This window comes from Somniosus microcephalus, chromosome 10 (genome assembly GCF_052327205.1).
Source record: "Somniosus microcephalus isolate GS21.2 chromosome 10, FLI_Smic_1.0, whole genome shotgun sequence".
Lineage (NCBI taxonomy): Eukaryota > Metazoa > Chordata > Chondrichthyes > Squaliformes > Somniosidae > Somniosus > Somniosus microcephalus.
In genome coordinates this window covers 47,230,329-47,247,742 of record NC_140996.1, presented here as the reverse complement: position 1 = coordinate 47,247,742, position 17,414 = coordinate 47,230,329, and positions in this window count along the sequence as shown.

The window sequence follows — 17,414 nt, the reverse complement described above, 5'->3', positions numbered from 1 at the left end:
CTTTGCTGGCTGCCATAGGTCCACAGTGTTTCACTCAGATGGCTGCTGTGTGGAGGTTTTTGCTCCACCATGGTGCTGGAGTGGGAGGGGGAGGGGGATGGGGATGCACTGTCTTGCAACTAGCAGTGACAGTGCTCTAGCCTGCAGATCATATAGAGATTCACTCCCTGGCTAGTGGCTGTTAAAGCACAGGCTCAGAACTGGAGGGACTGTGACTGGAATCACCACATAAAGACTGCAGCATAGATATTGTTAAAATGTTGCATGAGAAATCAGTTGAAAGAAATTTAAAAAAGGAAACTTGAACTCTTGTTCGGGAGTTTACTGGTGTAAGTGGTGCAGAAGAGAGTTCAATTAAATTTTTAACAACAGCAGACTTTTGAAGAACTCTTGCTGAGAATACGGTGTTAAGCCTTTTAAAAACAGACTTCAAAACTTTGCCTATTATGTTATCAGTTCCTAAACTAGAAAACTCAATGTATAAAATTGAAGGAAATGCAGATTTGATTATTTTTTCTGAGATTATACAACTGTAGCATGGTATAAAAACAAAACACTGCGGATGCTGGTAATCTGAAATAAAAACAGAAAATGCTGGAAATACTCAGCAGGTCAGGCAGCATCTGTGGAGAGAGAAACAGAGTTAACATTTCAGGTCGAGTTCTGCCAAAGGGTCATCGACCTGAAATGTTAACTCTGTTTCTCTCTCCACAGATGCTGCCTGACCTGCTGAGTATTTCCAGCATTTTCTGTTTTTATTGTAGTATGGTATAGTTTATTTTAAAAGCATTTACCTCCTGTAATGTTTGACTGACTAGGGGTGAGATTTGATGCATCTTATTGGAAGCAGTTTTCACTCCAATTACATAGTCTAAGCTCTCCATAGTTATCAGTTATCGCAGCAGCTGTTTACCGTACAGTTTATAGCTCACCGCCGCTTTCTCGCAGCTCTACACACTGTCAATGGCTGCACGCATGGGTGTGCTTTGGAGAGGGTGGTAAGAGGAGCAGTGAGCTCCAAAATGGATGAGCACACGTCAATTGGGTGTTGTATGCCAATTGAATTCAAACTCCTGGTAATTAAAATATTTGCAGCGAGCGCAGGCAACAGCAGCGCTACTGACCTGCCCAGTATGGCAGCCGCCGCGTTCTGTATCAGAAGTGGGCGGAAGCGAGGCAGATGCCATTTTTTCTATAAAACCAGCCTGAATGGCTGGCATTAAAGCATCAAATTTCTAGGCCCATCACTCCCCAGTCATTCTAATTATATTATCTGGAGGTAGCTCATTTTTACAATGAAAAGATTTGATTGTATCAAAGAAGATGGATTCAAAATTTTCTTCTTATAGGTCAGTAAGCTTATACAAAGTACTAATAGCATTTTTAAAATGCAGAACATCTTTCACAGCCATTAAGGGACCAAGATATTTTCAATTACCTTGTCATTTATGAAACTAAGGGGGGAATTTTAACCTGGAGGAGCGCTTAAGCTTAGATGTGGGTTTAAAACCGGCAAAGATGGCAGCGCGTTGGGAAGCTGGCTCTAATCTGCTGACTTCCATGTTTAACTTGGGCGTGTTAGGCTGGGTGCGCGCAACCCTCTCAGGAGAGGCGGGTTGCCTATTAACATTGCTAATCGCTCAATTGGAGCAATATTTCAACAGACTTTTAAGTTTAACAGTGCAATCACTGGTTTCCTGGGCTTCCTGAAACTCGCCATTGAAAGCAAGGTGAGAACACAATGGCAATTGAGGGGAACAACTGCACTAAATATTCAGTACTCACAGTTGCTTTCTCACTTACTAGTGAGAAAGGGTTTGTTCACAGTATTTTTGCTGAGAGTTTACCTTCTACACTTTAGAGCTCTTCTGAATCACAGCAGGATGGCTGGCGGCTTGGCTGCCTTAGATTGGACCTCGGACGAGGAGCAATATGACCAGCACCAGTACCAGGAACAGCAGCAGCATCAGCCTGCTGTTGAGAGACCTGCAGCGAGACATCAGAGATGGGACCATCAGCAGCAGCAGCTTGTTGCTGAGAAACCTGCAGCTAGACTGCAGAGAGGGGAGCAACAAAGGGGTGCAGCTCGCAGGAGGCACTACCCACGACACAGGGTGTGCAGGCAGAGACTGAATATCCTTGACATGTCGGAACAGCAGTACTTAAGGAGGCTCAGAGTGTCACGTCAGGTGATTGCAGACACCTCCAGCCTCCTAGAAGCTGACCTGCTCCCTGCTGGATCTGGTGACCACGCGTTACCAGTGGCTGTCAAAGTCACCACTGTTATGTTCATTAATAAATAGACATTCTTATTATGAACACAGCTAGCTTCTAGCGAGTCATTTATTCAGTACACGTTCTCTAGGTACAGTATCTGTAGAGATGCAGCATGTGTGCGCCTGTGTGTAGGCTGCCATCTTGACTGTTGCCTTGTGGGTAGCCCAGTGCCTCATGGGTAATGTAGTCTTAATATATATACAGCTGGGTAGTGTAGTCTTATACATACAGCTATATACAGCTCTACGGCTCCACCTAGTGTCCACTATAGAATGACATGTTATTGATCGTTACATCACAGAAGAATCACAGAATCACAGAAACCCCACAGTGCAGATAGAGGCCATTTCGGCCCATCGAGCCTGCACCGACACATATCCCACCCAATCCCCGTAACCCCTACACCAACACATATCCCACCCTATCCCCGTAAACCCAAGTATTTAATCCCCCTAACACTAAGGGTCAATTTATCATAGCCAATCAACCTAACCCGCACATCTTTGGACTGTGGGAGGAAACCGGAGCACCCGGAGGAAACCCACACAAACACGGGGAGAATGTGCAAACATCCCCCTTTCTTTGAGGTTTAACAAAATCAATATCAATCAACTTTCAAGAAAACAATAAAGATAATATCAGTAACACTTTTGTTAGTGCTCTATAAACATAAACATTTTCAAAACAGTCAACACATTTTCAAAGCTTTACATTGTACTCAAAGATTAAGTCTATCAGGCTCTTTTACTTCACGTGTGGATCTTCTCAACACGGGTAAGTCTGATGTGTCTTCATGAGATTGTTCTGGTGGTGAATGACAAGATGCAGTTGCGGCATTGTCATCAATCTGCTCTTGTATAGATCGAGGTCTCCTTGCGATCTTTGCTTGGAGAGGGTTTCAGTGTTTCCTTCACTCTTCATGCCATAACTCTCAATGTAGTCAATGCACTCTCAAAAAACTGCTGGCAGCTGGATCCCATCATACAGCATAGTCCTCTAAGCAGCCTCGGCTAATGGAACACCAAAGATTGGCCTGAGGGAAGAAGGAGTATCCACCGGAACTGCTTCCTGCTCTGGGGCAGGTTTCTTCTTTTTCTTTTTCTCTTTCCACTGCTTAACAACATCTGCTGCGGTTATATCTTTGGACTTTATCTCCTTGTGTTTTTCCTCTTTGTGCTTTTCTTCCTTTGGCTTCTCTTTGACCTTAAAGTATTTTTCTTTCTTCTTGGAGAAACTAGGCTTTTTGAAGACATGGATACCCTTTGGCCTTTTCATCCTTGATGGGCTCTCTGCTTCATCACCTGAGTCATCTGGTCTGCTTATGGCACAGTTTATACGGTAGACTCTCTTGACCAGTTCTAAGTCTTCACAAGCTTTGTCACCTAGTATCGAATCAAGTCTTTCAGCCACAACAGAAAACATGAGATGATGCACTTTGTCTTTGACTGTCACTTTAAGTCTGCATACACCTAAGCTATCTATTTTCTGTCCATTATAGCTCTTCAGTAGTGCTGACTTTTTCTGTATTTTGGGCTTTTCTTTCATATTTTTCATGTCACTCATACTGATTAAGTTTGCTTTTGCCCCAGTGTCCAGTTTCAATGTAATTAATGCTCCATTTATCTTCAGTGGGACCATCCATTTGTCCACTTTTACTGCATTGACTTTATGTTCAGCATAGTCCATTTCTGAGGGCTGCACATTTTCTGTATCTTTTTTGACATCGTCACATGACACCATTCCTACAAAAAATGTCTCACTTAAATCAGTGTCCTCAATCACATTAGCTTGTTGCCCTTTCGTTGTTTTTACTTTTGAAGAGCATTGTTTGGCAAAGTGATTCTTTCCATTACACTTTGTGCACATTTTTCCAAACGCTGGGCATTGTCTTAACTGGTGTTTGTAACCACAGCGTTTACAATTAAAACTTTCATCCTCCGATTGCTTTTCATTTCTGTTCTGCCCATGTTTCTTCCCCTTATAGGACACAGCACCGACAGCAGTATTATCACTCATTACAATCGCACCATTATTGATTTCACTGAAAGTCTTCGCGTGCTTTCGAGCTAGCTCGCTGGCTTGGCATATTTTCACTGCATTTTCCAAATTTAATTTGGTTTCTCTCAACAGATGTTCCCTGACTTTTTTATCATGAATACCAAACACAATCTGGTCACGAATCATGGATGATTTCAGCTCAGAGAAATTACATGTCTGTGCTTTCAGTTTCAGATCAGTTATAAAGCTAACAAAAGTCTCATTTTGTTGCATGTGTCCGAGAACGGAAGATGTATCTTTCATACGTCTCATTCTTTTTGGGAGAGCAATGTGCATCAAATTTTTTTAGCACATCTTCTAATTTTTCTCTGTTCTCCGCTGGATTAAATACAAATGTATTAAATACCTCTATCGCCTGTGGGCCTGCAACCGTAAGCAGCAATGCTATCTTCCTTGCATCTGGCTTCGTACCGAATCCGATGGCTGCAATGTAGAGTTCGAATTGCTGTTTAAAAGTCTGTCAATTGTAGTCGATTTTTTCTGTGAGATTCAAATGCTTTGGTGGCTTCAAATTCTCCGTGTCGCTTTTCACAATTTTCAGCAGATCTTCACCCCACTCCTGGTACCATGTTATGTTCATTAATAAATAGACATTCTTATTATGAACACAGCTCGCTTCTAGCTAGTCATTTATTCAGTACACGTTCTCTAGGTTCAGTATCTGTAGAGATGCAGCATGTGTGCTCCTGTGTGTAGGCTGCCATCTTGACTGTTGCCTTGTGGGTAGCCTAGTGCCTCATGGGTAATGTAGTCTTAATATATATACAGCTGGGTAGTGTAGTCTTATACATACAGCTATATACAGCTCTACGGCTCCACCTAGTGTCCACTATAGAATGACATGTTATTGATCGTTACAACCACCACCCTCAACTTTTTTGCCTCCGCATCCTTCCAGGGCTCTACTGAAGACATATCCAGGATCTTCCAGTCGATGGCGGGCAAATGCATAAGACAGGTATTTGTTTGATGGGTTGTTTGCCAGAGCCGACAATTATGTGAACTTCGCCTATGATGAAGCCAGTCAGAATGAGCAGATGCTTGGGTTTGCTTTTCTGGCTGGCTTTCCACAGGTGCAGAGCATCATCGACTGTAGACACATGGCAGTCTGCACATCCCCAGATCAACCAGAAATGTTCCTGAACCACAAATGCTTCCACTCCATCAATGTGCAGCTGGTGTGCAACCACAAAAAATATTTCTGCAGGTGTGTGCAAGATTCCCAGGGAGTTGCCATTTCCTACGGCAGTCCAAGCTCTCCGACCTCTTTTGACCTGCAAGCAGATTAAGGGGTGGCTGCTATGAGACAAGGGATACTTGGCTAATGACACCTGTCAGAATGTCATATGTCCACCAGATGTGTGATCGAACAAACTATCGGCATGCTGAAGATGTGCTTCTCCTACATTATAACAGTGACTACACTTCAAAAAGTGCCTGATTGGCTGTAAAGCGCTTTGGGAACTCTAGTGGTTATGAAAGGCACTAATTAAATGCAAGTCTTTCTTTCTTTTCGGGAGCCTGGACAGTTCTGGAGGAGCTCTTCAGTACGCACCAGCCAGGGTCTCCAGAATGGTTGTGGCGTGCTGTGCTCTGCACAACATTGCACACCAGTGAGGTTTGAACCAGCAAGAGGAACAATGCGCAGAGCGCAGATCATCCACCGATGATTCCAAGGAGGAGGAGAAGGAAGAAAAGGAAGATGAGGAGGAGGAAGGTGATGAGGGCAATGCAGCACCAACTTCTCATATTGCTGCCCAGGATGACGAGGTATGCCCTTATTAATGCAAGGTTCACTTAGGTAGCACCAGTGGACCGATGTCAGAAACACCTGCAACGGCAACTCTTCCTCCTGTCCCCCCACCCAATGTCGCTGACACAAAGCAGTCCTGCAAACAACCAATCACCCATTGCACATCCACCATTGGTCACCGTCATTTCATGTGGTCCCATTCATCATCAAGCAAGCTAAAAGGTGAGTTGCCACCCAGCAACCAAGAATGGGCAAGATGGCAAAGTGGTGCAAAGTAATAACATTTATATGATCCGACTGAAGAACGGAAACTTCACAACATAATGTTTTCTCATGCAAACCTTTGCAACTACAAAGCTTTACTCTTCCTTTTCCTTTTGCTCCTACATGGTGCAACACCTGTGGCTTCAGCAGAGTTAGAGGCAGGCTGCTCTGACTGCTGAGTTGCCCTGGTGAGCCTGTGAGGGCCCCAAAAAGGACTGCTCCACCTGCACCAGTGCAGGGGCAGACTCAGCTATTGAGACACGAAGCAGCATATTGGGAACTGACTGAAGGAGGAGCAATGAATGAGAAATTGTAGCCGTTTGAGTGGTGTGTCCACTGTAAGATTTGCAAAATTTCTGCATTTCCTCGAAGGCTGTTATTAATAAACGGGACCCTGCGTGGACATTTTAAATCAAAAGGGGTACCCAAGATGGCATCCGTACCTCGTGGCAGAAAGCCTGTGGGATTTTAAAATGGACTCTGCAAAGCAGACAGCTTGTGGATCGAAACCCAAGCTGTAGTTTTCTGTGAAGAGAGACTTTGTATTTTGAAACCAGACAGGACTCTGAATTATGTATTAGACCGAATTGGAGGTGAATCTAAATTCAGTCTACGCCTAAAGTTAAGGCCATCAAGCAGTCTACATATATAATCACAAACAGATTAAGAGAACCATCGAGGGTGGACAGGCCCATCAAGGAACATTCATGACAATACAAGTCAATTATCGGTCCGGTAGATGCGATTACCGGCCATCTAAAAACAGTTAGTATGGATTGCTACCATTATTTAAAATAGCCCACCAAAATTAAGACAAAGAACTAACCTGATTTGGCGAGCAGATCAGAGTAGCAATTGCGGGCTCTCTTCTCTTCTCTTCTCCCTTTGCCCACCCTCGTGGCTACCGCTCTTTCCCCGTCCCGCGCTTACCCCCTGGCCTTTGCCCGTGCCTTTTGCCACTCCATCGCCCTGGCATTGCATTGGACAGACACGGACAAATCAGGCCAGGCGAGGCGGAATGCGACGAGGGGAGGAGGGAAGACCAACTGAGGCAGACCAATTGAGGAGACGAACTGAGGAAGACCGACTGAAGAAGACCAACTGAGGAGACGAACTGCGGGGAGGCTTCAAATTATCGGGCCTTCAGCCTCAGCCGACCATCGAATATCTGCACACCAACTCAAACTGTCAGCTGGCGACAAAGAATCATCCCTGCAATGTAAAGTCCCAAACAGAGACTTTAGCTTTGGGGTACTCGAACCTGGACAACGCCCTTGCAGCGCCCGGAGACCACGTGACGGCGGCAGGCTCCAGAGAGCACCTAGAGCGAACCCCGAACCCCACCGCTGTTTTGAGTCTAACAAACCCTTTTGATTGGTGAGCATGAAGTTCTGACCTCTCATAGCTTAATCTAGTTAGGTATAGGGGGTTGGATAAGGATAAGGGGATTGTTAAGATAGTTGTTTTCCCTCAATGTGCCGTGTGTTCCCCATTCCCTGTATAAGTATAGTTATTCTTCTTATTTTTGCCTGTAGAAGTGTACACTAGTAATTTTCCATAAGATTGTATCAATTTTTTCTCTTCAATAAAATCTTGGTTTTGTTTACATCCAACCACCTGTCTACTCGAGTCTTCTCTGTACCGCAGCCTTGTACCTAAGTCTGGTGTCTAGAACCCAGGGGCATGGGAGCGAATGGAACCGCTCACAAAACAGTCAGAGGCATAACTGACCGGGTGCACGCGCCACCACCACAGGCCACCCCCTACAGAAATGGCGACCACAGCAGGACACCGGCAATAAGGTTGCGATGCAGTAGACAGTGGTTCGGATGAGCGAACCGTGATGGAGGAAACGATTTCTGATTATGTGTTTAGCAAGGTGAATATCACTAAGAAGTGGATCACCACTCTGTTAAGGGCTGGGCATCCGATAGATGCAGCAGCTAAGTGGACAGTGGGAAAGGAACACAAGAAGTCCTTAGAGAAGGCAGTTTGGCTGATGTGCTTTAAAAAACAGATCCAGCTCTTGGACAGGCTCGTTGCAGCACAGGCAGTCGAATTAAGGGAGTCAGCCCTGGAGATCCAGGATAAGGATCTCGCAGGGGAGAAGTTATTAGTAGCTTTGCAGGCTTTGAACCAAGAGAGAGTACATTTAGTGGGAGAAGACAAGGCCCAGTTGGAATACCTACGCTGCCAAGTCACCGAGGCCAAGGGTATTGAGTTCAGGTTGCGGGAGAAGAACGCCCGCTTGGCAAGGCAGATCAGGGAACAGGAAGAGAAAGTACAGGAGGTAAAAGCTGCTTACAAGCTAGCGAGTGAACAGGGGTTTGAGGAGGCAGACCACGGCCCCTGTAAAGAGAGGATAGAAAATCTGAGCTGGGCCCTCTGGAGGGCAAAAGGCATGGTATGCCTCATAAGCCCAAAGGCAGGCCAGGCAGATTTTATGGGGAACGAGGGGAGGACAGTTCCAACATCACCAGTAGTGCCTAGGGACGACCCGGTTTAGAGGGAGGAGACCTCACGGCCACCACCCGTCGTGCCAAGTTTCAGCGAGGTTTGGCAGCAAGGGGTTGTGAAACCAGGGATGGAACCTGAAGTAGAGCCGGAGGTGGAGGCAGAGGTAGAGCAACCCCCGCCCGAGAGGCCGGAGCCGGGACCGATCTGCCCAGCGCGGCATCAGAGGTTCGGCCCACCCACCATTGGCGATAATGAGTGTCCCCTCCAAAACCAGTTCGTATTACCCTTCGACATCCAACAGCTCAGGGTTATGGTCAACCATATCCCGAAGCTTTCCGCCAAAGGAGAACCCTCGATCCACTTCAGGGAAATAGAGCAGACCGCCAGCATCAACAACTGCGATGACGCCGAGAAGGCCAAAATGCTGCTGTTCTCCCTGGAGAGTAATCTCCTCCAATCCCTCTCTGACGAGTGTAAATGGGGCAGAGCAGGTATGAGGAGCTTAGTGATGTGGTTCTAGAGGCCATGGGGATGGATGAGGCAAGTCCCTTCTCCTGCGTGGAGAAGACGATCCAGCTTTCTGGGGAAACCCCGCAGGCTTTTGCGGACTGGTTGTGGCCGGTGTACCGGAAAGCTTGCCTGGTGATGCCAGGCCTGACGTTCCTGAACGGGGATTCCCTGGCGCATTGGCTCCGTTGCCTGGTGGTGAACAGCTTGCCACAGGTTCGGGCCAAGGCAGAAGCCTGGTTCGACCCCAAAGAACCCCAAACCACAGAGCTCATGGTAATAAGGCAGCTAACCCTAAGGTGACAGGGACCTATCTGTTGGACACGGGGGCATTGCGCACCGTGATCTACTCAGCTAACCCCATCACCTCACCTCTCGCTCGCCATGCAGGTCGGATTGCTCCGCTCCAAGTGGACGTGTGTCCTGATGAAATGGGACGTGGAGGATGGAAGAGGGGTCCTGGGGGCCGACTTTATTGTGGGCCACGGGATCCTAGTGGATTTGAGGAATCACTGACATTGGGGGGCAGCAAAAGTAAAGAACGGTGAGATCGTAGTTATCCTGGGCAAGGAAGGGAAGGGGACCCTCTGCACCATGAAGCCCAAAGAGGATTATAACCTCGGGCACATGTTCAGCAACACCCCACCAGAGTTCCAGGCATTTGTGCAGGCCCACCTGGCCACATTTGCCACTCACAAACATGACTGCGGGAGGGTCACAGGGTTTGAGGTCAGCGTAGACGGGGACCCCATGGCCCAACCACAGAAACAGTATAACTTCCCCAGGGAAGCAGAGCCAGACATGGAAGCAGCCATGTCCTCGTTAGTGCAGCAGGGAGTTCTGAGACCGATAGCTACCCATGTGAATTCTCCGTTATGGCCGGTCAGAAAGCTGGACAATTCCTGGAGGGCCACAGTGGACTATCGGGTGCTCAATAGCAACATCGCAGCCAGCGCACCCACAGTAGCAGCAGTTGCCGACCTCATCGGGAGTATTCCAGCATCCGCGACCACTTTCACGTTGCTGGATATTTCAAATGGGTTTTGGTCCATCCCTGTAAGGAGGGAGGATCAGTAAAAATTTGCCTTTACGTTTAAAGGGCAACAGTACACGTGGAACTGTTTGCCACAGGGCTTCCACAACAGCCCCAGCATTCTCCATCAGTGCATGGCCGACAGTTTGAAGGATTTTAGCCAGCCCAGCCAGTTTGTTCAATATGTGGATGACCTGCTCCTGTTCACTGATTCGAAAGAGGAGCATGGCCCGCTTTTGGCCGAACTGCTGGAGCTGTTAGGACAGAAGGGTTTCAAGGTAAATCCCAAGAAAGCGCAGATCGGCCAGCAGTAGGTGAAATTCCTCGGTCTGACCATGCGCGCTGGAGAAAGGGCCATAGAAAAGGCTGGGGAAGGAGAGTCCCGGGACCCCTATCAGGCAGGTCCGGAAGCCGCAGTCAAGGGAGGCACACGGAGGGTAGTTTTGGCCCGGGACCTAAAGCAGGTGCGGGCCCAGGATCCCGTCTGTAAGACCGTTCTGGTGAGGAAAGAGAAAGGGAAGCCCCTAGAAGGTCCGTTCAGGGCAGCGGACGAGCCTTCAACTGTAGGGGGTGGCGGGTGTGGCGCGTGCACCCAGTCAGTTATGCCCCTGACTGTTTGTGAGCGGTTCGAATCGCTCCCACGCCCCTGGGTTCTAGACACCGGACTTAGGTACAGGCAGCGATATAGAAAACTCGGGTAGACAAGTGGTTTGGATGCAAACAAAACCAAGATTTTATTGAACAGGGAAATGTTAATAAAGCCTTAAAAGAAATTACCACTACAATATTTTAGGCAAATACACTTATACAGGGAATGGGGAACACATGGCACATCGAGGGAAAACAATAATCTTAACAGTCCCCTTATCCATATCCCACCCCTATACCTAACTAGATTAAGCTATGAGGGGCCAGAATTTATGCTCACCAGTCCAAGTTCAAAGTCAACAGTTGGAAAAGAAAACAGGTTTTGAGATTTTGCTCTCTGTCCTCTTAGGTACCCCGTCGCCACGTGGTCCTCAGAAGCGCAGTGCTGGAGCTGCTGCCGTGATACACCTTCTTCTCCTCCGCTATCGTCGTCGTCTCACCACGATGGGTCCTCCTTTTCTTCTCCCTCGGGCGATCGTCGTCGGTAACGTTATATTTATCGGACAGTCACCAGTCGTTACCGTTTAGGCCTTATTGGCCATGCACCGAACGCCTGTGTATTCGTTGTGGCGTGGAGACCTGCATTAACACTTTGTTCAACAAGATGCTTGCTGTTATCCTCCTCAGGGACTTTCTCCCTCCCCTCAGGCGTCAGCTTATAAAAAGGCGCTTGGGGGTTTAAATTACCGATACGGTTCTCGCTGCTCTGCTCTGCCCTGATCGAGGTATTATCGTCTTCTTCGTCTCGTCTCGCCTGTCTGACTACTCTACAAGTCCTGGACTACCTGCTCAACTTCGTCTCGTCCCTTTTCGCGGCCTGGGCGTCCTGGATGGCTGTGGACTTGGGCCTTGCTCCCCTTCCCGGCAGTTGGTATGGTGTCTCTGGCTACTGAAAATCTGCTCCGGGGAGAGAGAGCCCGCCACGAGGCCAGGGCACGAGGACGAGCGGCAGCCCAAGAGGCTGGAGCCACAAGAGCAGGGTCAAAGGCAAAAGCAAGAGCGAGCCAGAGCCCTGGACTGCTACCCGGGGCCTTCAGTTATACTTTTTCGAAAAACCTTTTCTTCGCGCCAAATCTGGTTCGTTCTTTGTCTTAATTTTGGCGGGCTAGTTTTCAATAATGGTAGCAATCCATGTTAACTGCTTTTAGATGGCCGGTAATTGCATTTACCGGCCCGATAATTGAGTTGTATTGTTCTGAAAGTGCTTGATGGGTTTGTCCAGCCTTGAAGGCTGTGCTTAATCTGTTTCCTATTATGTATGCAGGCTGTTTGATGGTTTTAACTATGGGCCTCACTGAATTTAGATCTGACTCCAATTCGGCCTGATACATTATTCAAAGTTCTGTATGGCAAAGTTCTCTTCACGGAAATTCTGCAGCCTTAGGTTCGATTACTCCCAAGCTGTCTGCTCTGCAGAATCCACTTTTGAATCCCACAGGCTTTCTGCCACGAGGCCTGGAAGCCATCTTGGGTACCCTTTAATTTTAAAATGTCCATTGCAGGGTCCCTTTTTTATTAATAATCTTCTGGGAGATGTAGAAATGTTGCAATCTTACACAACACAGGTTTTAAAACAGGCCACTGGTTATATCAACCAGTGTAAGCTGTTTACACTTGAAAGGGGAAAGCAGCCAGTTGGGAAAAGGTCTGAGGATAAAGATCCTCAGCCTGCAGCAGGAGCGAGTTCACAGACTGCAAAGGCAGGCGCTGTGGCTTGTTTGAAGGGAGGGACCATCCCACCCATCGGTTGGGACACTCCCCCACTCTTCTGGGATCCAGACGAGGGGGAGGGACCTGACGGCGAAAACCCCGTCTGTACTGGTCTCGCTAGATATACTCCTATCTAGTTATCCAGCCAGCTAAACACTCATTCAAATAATTTCTCGAGAAGCAGGTTGCTGTTTTGAAGCTTTACTTGAATACATTTTGTGAAACTGTAAACAAAGACAAAGTATGTTTTGTACATAGAGCTGAGTACTATACATTAGATGTTACATAAGATACTAGCTGGGGGGGCACCGCGTTGCCAGGGCTATTTTGGGCCGGGCGGTTTAAATCGAGTCCCAGGCTTTGGGCCCTGTCTCTCTGTCCCTCTGTGAATCTGCTGCCGGGCAATATTTGCACCTTTTAATACCTTCAAAGATGAAAGTGAAAGTAGTTATAAAACGTTTTTGGTAAATGTTATGTTATTTTTAAAAGAGATACTAACTTTTTCAAAGCTGGATTAGCAGATTTTGAGCTGGAAGTAGTTGAAGCAATGGCTGCCCGATGCCTGAGCTCAAAATGATTAGTCCCACCCACAGATGCAGCGATTGGCCAACCATCAGGTGACTGAACTGTAGGATTGGTCAATCATGACGGCACAGGATTGGTCGACCTTGACGTCAGTCAATCAATGGTAATTAGCAGATAATGAGTTTACTTTTGAAGGTTTTTGTATAACGTGCGAACAATTTTTGTCCGACCAAAAAGTAAATACACTTACAACCGTCCTGGAATGGTAAGCTTTCTTTGGACGTAACGCACGTGTAGGTACGCTCTATAACTTTCGAGTGTGTAGCCGGACAGACACAGCAAAGGACAGACACAGCAAAGGACAGACACAGCAAAGGACAGACAGACAGACAGACAGACAGACAGATCAATCCTTTTATATATATAGATAGACTAGCTGGAGTGCCCGGCGGTGCCGAGGCTTTTTCGAGGGCAAGTTGTTGTTGGAAGAGAGAGAGAGAGCGACTGGGGGGAAGAGAGAGAGCGACTGGGGGGAAGAGAGTGAGCGACTGGGGGGGAGGGGAGGGGGAGGGGGAGGGGAGGGGTGGAGGGGGAGTGGAGGGGGAGGGGGGAGGGGAGGGGGGAGGGGAGGGAGGGGGGGAGGGAGGGGGGAGGGAGGGGCGAAGTGGAAGGGGGGAGGAGTGGGGGAAGGGGAAGGGGAGGAGTGGGGAGGGAGTGGGGGGGAGGGAGTGGTGGGGAGGGAGGGGGAGGGGGAGGTGGGAGTGGGGGAAGGGGAAGGGAGGGAGTGGGGGAAGGGGAAGCAGGGGAGGAGTGGGGGAAGGGGAAGGGGGGAGGAGTGGGGGACGGGGAAGGGGGGAGGAGTGGGGGAGGAGTGGGGGGAAGGAGGGGGTGGGGGAAGGGGAAGCGATGAGGGGGAAGGGGAGGGAGGAGGGGGAGGCAGGGGGAGGGAGGGGGGAAGGGGAGGGGAGGGAGGAGCGGGAAGGGGGAGGGAGGGGGGAAAGGGGAGGAGAAGGGGGAGGGAGGGGGGAAGGGGAGGGGAGGTAGGGGGGTGAGGAGGGAAGGGGAGGGGGGAAGGGGAGGAGGGAAGGGGAGGGGGAAGGGGGGAGGGGAGGGGGGAGGTGAGGGGAGGGGAGGGAGGGGAAGGGGGGAGTGAGGAGGAGGAATGGGGAGGGAGGGGGAAGGGGAGGGGAGAAGGGGGGAAGGGGAGGGGAGGGGGGAAGGGGGAGGGGGGAAGGGGGAAGGGGGAGGGGGGAGGGGGGAAGGGGGGGAGGGGAAGGGGGATGGTTGGGGGGGAGGGGAGGGGGGATGGGGTGGGGAGGGGGAGGGGGGGAGTGGAAGGGAGGGGGAAGGGGAGGGGAGGGGGGAGGGGAGGGGGGAGGGAAGGGGAGAGGGGAGGGGTGGGGGGAGGGGAGGGGGGAAGGGGGGGAGGGGAGGGGTGGGGAGGGGGGAGGGGGTGGGAAGGGGGTGTGGAGGGGGGAAGGGGGGTGTGGGGGGTGTGGAGGTGGGGGAAGGGGGTGTGGGGCGGGAAGGGGGGGTGTGGGGGGTGTGCGGGGGGGGAAGGGGGTGTGGGGGGAAGGAGGAAGGGGGGTGGGGAGGGGTTTGGGGGGATGGGGGGAAGGGGGTGTGGGGGGTGTGGGGGGTGGAAAGGGAGGGGTGGAGATAAACTTAAATACAGGAAACTTTGTGCTATCCGGCACCCACCATACCAAGCTGCTGCCTTGCCTCAAAACTGCCGTACTCTCCAGAGTTAATGTTGAGAGATACGGAGATTCTTATCTCCGTATTTGACAACAAACACTGTTGCTTAGCAACAGCTTCTAAACACTCAGGTGTGGCCTGCAAGCTCTGTAGCTAAAGCAGTTGCTATAGCTACAGACCTTGCACAGCTTGACTGTTCAAACAAAGCAAAAAAAACAAACAAAAAGAATACCAAACGGCTGCTGATTTTTGCCGGTGGCGCCAGATTGCTGGATAGCTCGCCTCCGGATAGCACAAAGTTTCCTGTACTTATAAAACATTTTTGGTAAATCTTTCTATAACATACACTTCACAACCTCACCAATCTTTTTATTAAAAAAGGGGTGCTCACCTCTCAGTGTGTTGTATCACAAACAATGGCCGCTGCTTGCTTTTCAGTTGGAAAGATTAGGCCCCGCCCACATAGTCGATTGTCTGTCTCGGTCACCAGGACCCGATTGGGAGCACAGAAGCCCCACCCACTCTATGTTCCTGTACTAAAATGGCCGCGCATGCACTCTGTTACACACTGAATCAAAATGGCGTCGCACTGAAACTTTTTTGCCCTCCTTGTCAAAGATGGCTGCCGTTAACCTGGGGCTGTCAGCAGAAGAAATTCCCTCAGCTGCAAACACAGGATCTTTAGATTATTATTCGGGGCTTGCGACCTACCCCAGTTGCTTATGAAGCCTCCCCACCTACCGACCCCGGGAATGGAGCTGAGGCAGCACACCCTCTCCCCTCTGAAAGTGTTGGTCCCTGTCTAGGCCGGGAGCCTGGGTCTAGAGTTGCGCTGCTGGCAGTTGGAGAAGCCTAGGCCCTGGGCCTGGAAAATCGGTGAAAAGTAAGAAAATTATAGAGGTTAGAGAAAAGATTTACAAATTTATTAACTTTTTTAAAAACAATTTGTGTTTTAAAAGCAACTTTTTTTTTGCTGGAAATGTAGATTTGATAAGAAACACGCAGAAAGTGGGAAAAAGAAATGAACAGTTTGGAACCAAGATGGCGGCCACTCACCTCATTTCAGAACAATAAGGCCCGCCCACACATGCACCGATTGGTCGACCGTCATGTCACCGAAGCGTAGGATTGGTCAATCGTCCCGTCACTCGACTCTAGGTGTGCCCGCCCGCACGCACCAGGAACCCACCCCCGCCATGCAGCGATTGGTCGACCGTCGGGTCACTCGACCGTACGATTGGTCGACCTTAATGTTACTCTATTGCTAATGAGCGGATAATGAGATGCTAATGAGCGGCATTTTGAATGTTTTTTGGATACTGCAGGCACAATTTTTGTCTCGCTGAAATGTAAATACGCTTATGACCGTTCCGGAATCGTAAGCTTTCTTTTGATGTAACGCACGTGTAGGTACGCGCTATAACTTTAGAGTGTATAGCCGGACAGACACACCGAAGGACAGACAGACAGACAGACAGACAGATAGACAGACAGACAGACAGACAGACAGACAGATGTATCCTTTTATATATATAGAAGATAAACATGCTTATGACAACAGAATAGACGAATGGTATAACTAAATAGCACTGAAGCTAAACCTCGGTAGCTATCTGCTAATAACTTCTTATCGACAAAGTATTGTCAAAATATTACACTGACAAGGTTGTTATCAAGTTACTAAACAAGGATACTCACAGACATTGCGTCTTGCCTAGCGTATAAGAAGGATGGAACAGGATTGACAATGCCTCATGTGGCTTTCTTCACAACTCAGCAGGTACTTCCTGGAATACTACTTCCGGGGCAAACAGGAAGAAGGTCAAATAACAGCCTGCTATAAAATAACACTGCTATATACTAACTACCACTAGTGGGTGCTATCTGCATGTAATAAGTCCAGAATGCCACCCCTAACCCAGGTATAGTGTGGGAGGAACCTGAGGTCGAAAACCCCGCCCCGGACACAGCCATGGGACCAAGGGGCAGAGACTCTCAGCTCGCAGCAGCAGGCTGCGAAAAGTTACCTGCTCCCAGCCCAGGTTCGGGATGGGTCAAGCCTGGGGGAGCAGCGGTTCGGGTAAAAGGCCCAACGGCCAAGACAGCCCCACCCATCAAAGCCCCTAGAAGATCCCCATGGATGCCCCAGCCGAGAAAGCCATGGTCACCAGCCCTCCAGTTACCAAGGGCCGCCCCTCGAGCCAGGGAGAGGTCCAAGGACAGAGGTCCTCAGCCAGCAGCCACGGGCTGCGAAGGACCGACAATCAAGGACGGTGCGGTCACGTCGGGGGTAGCGGCGAGCCGCAGTCCAACCAAGGATTAGCCTGGCCACCCGGAGACGGGCGGCAGATGTATGTAGTTGTAGTTTAATTTAAGTTTTTAGTAAAGTGTAATTATTTAGCTTGAGTTTGGGTGTTAATAATTTAAGTTACATAATATGATGGGTAGTTTTAAGTTATGTAATCTGTTAAGAGTATATATTTG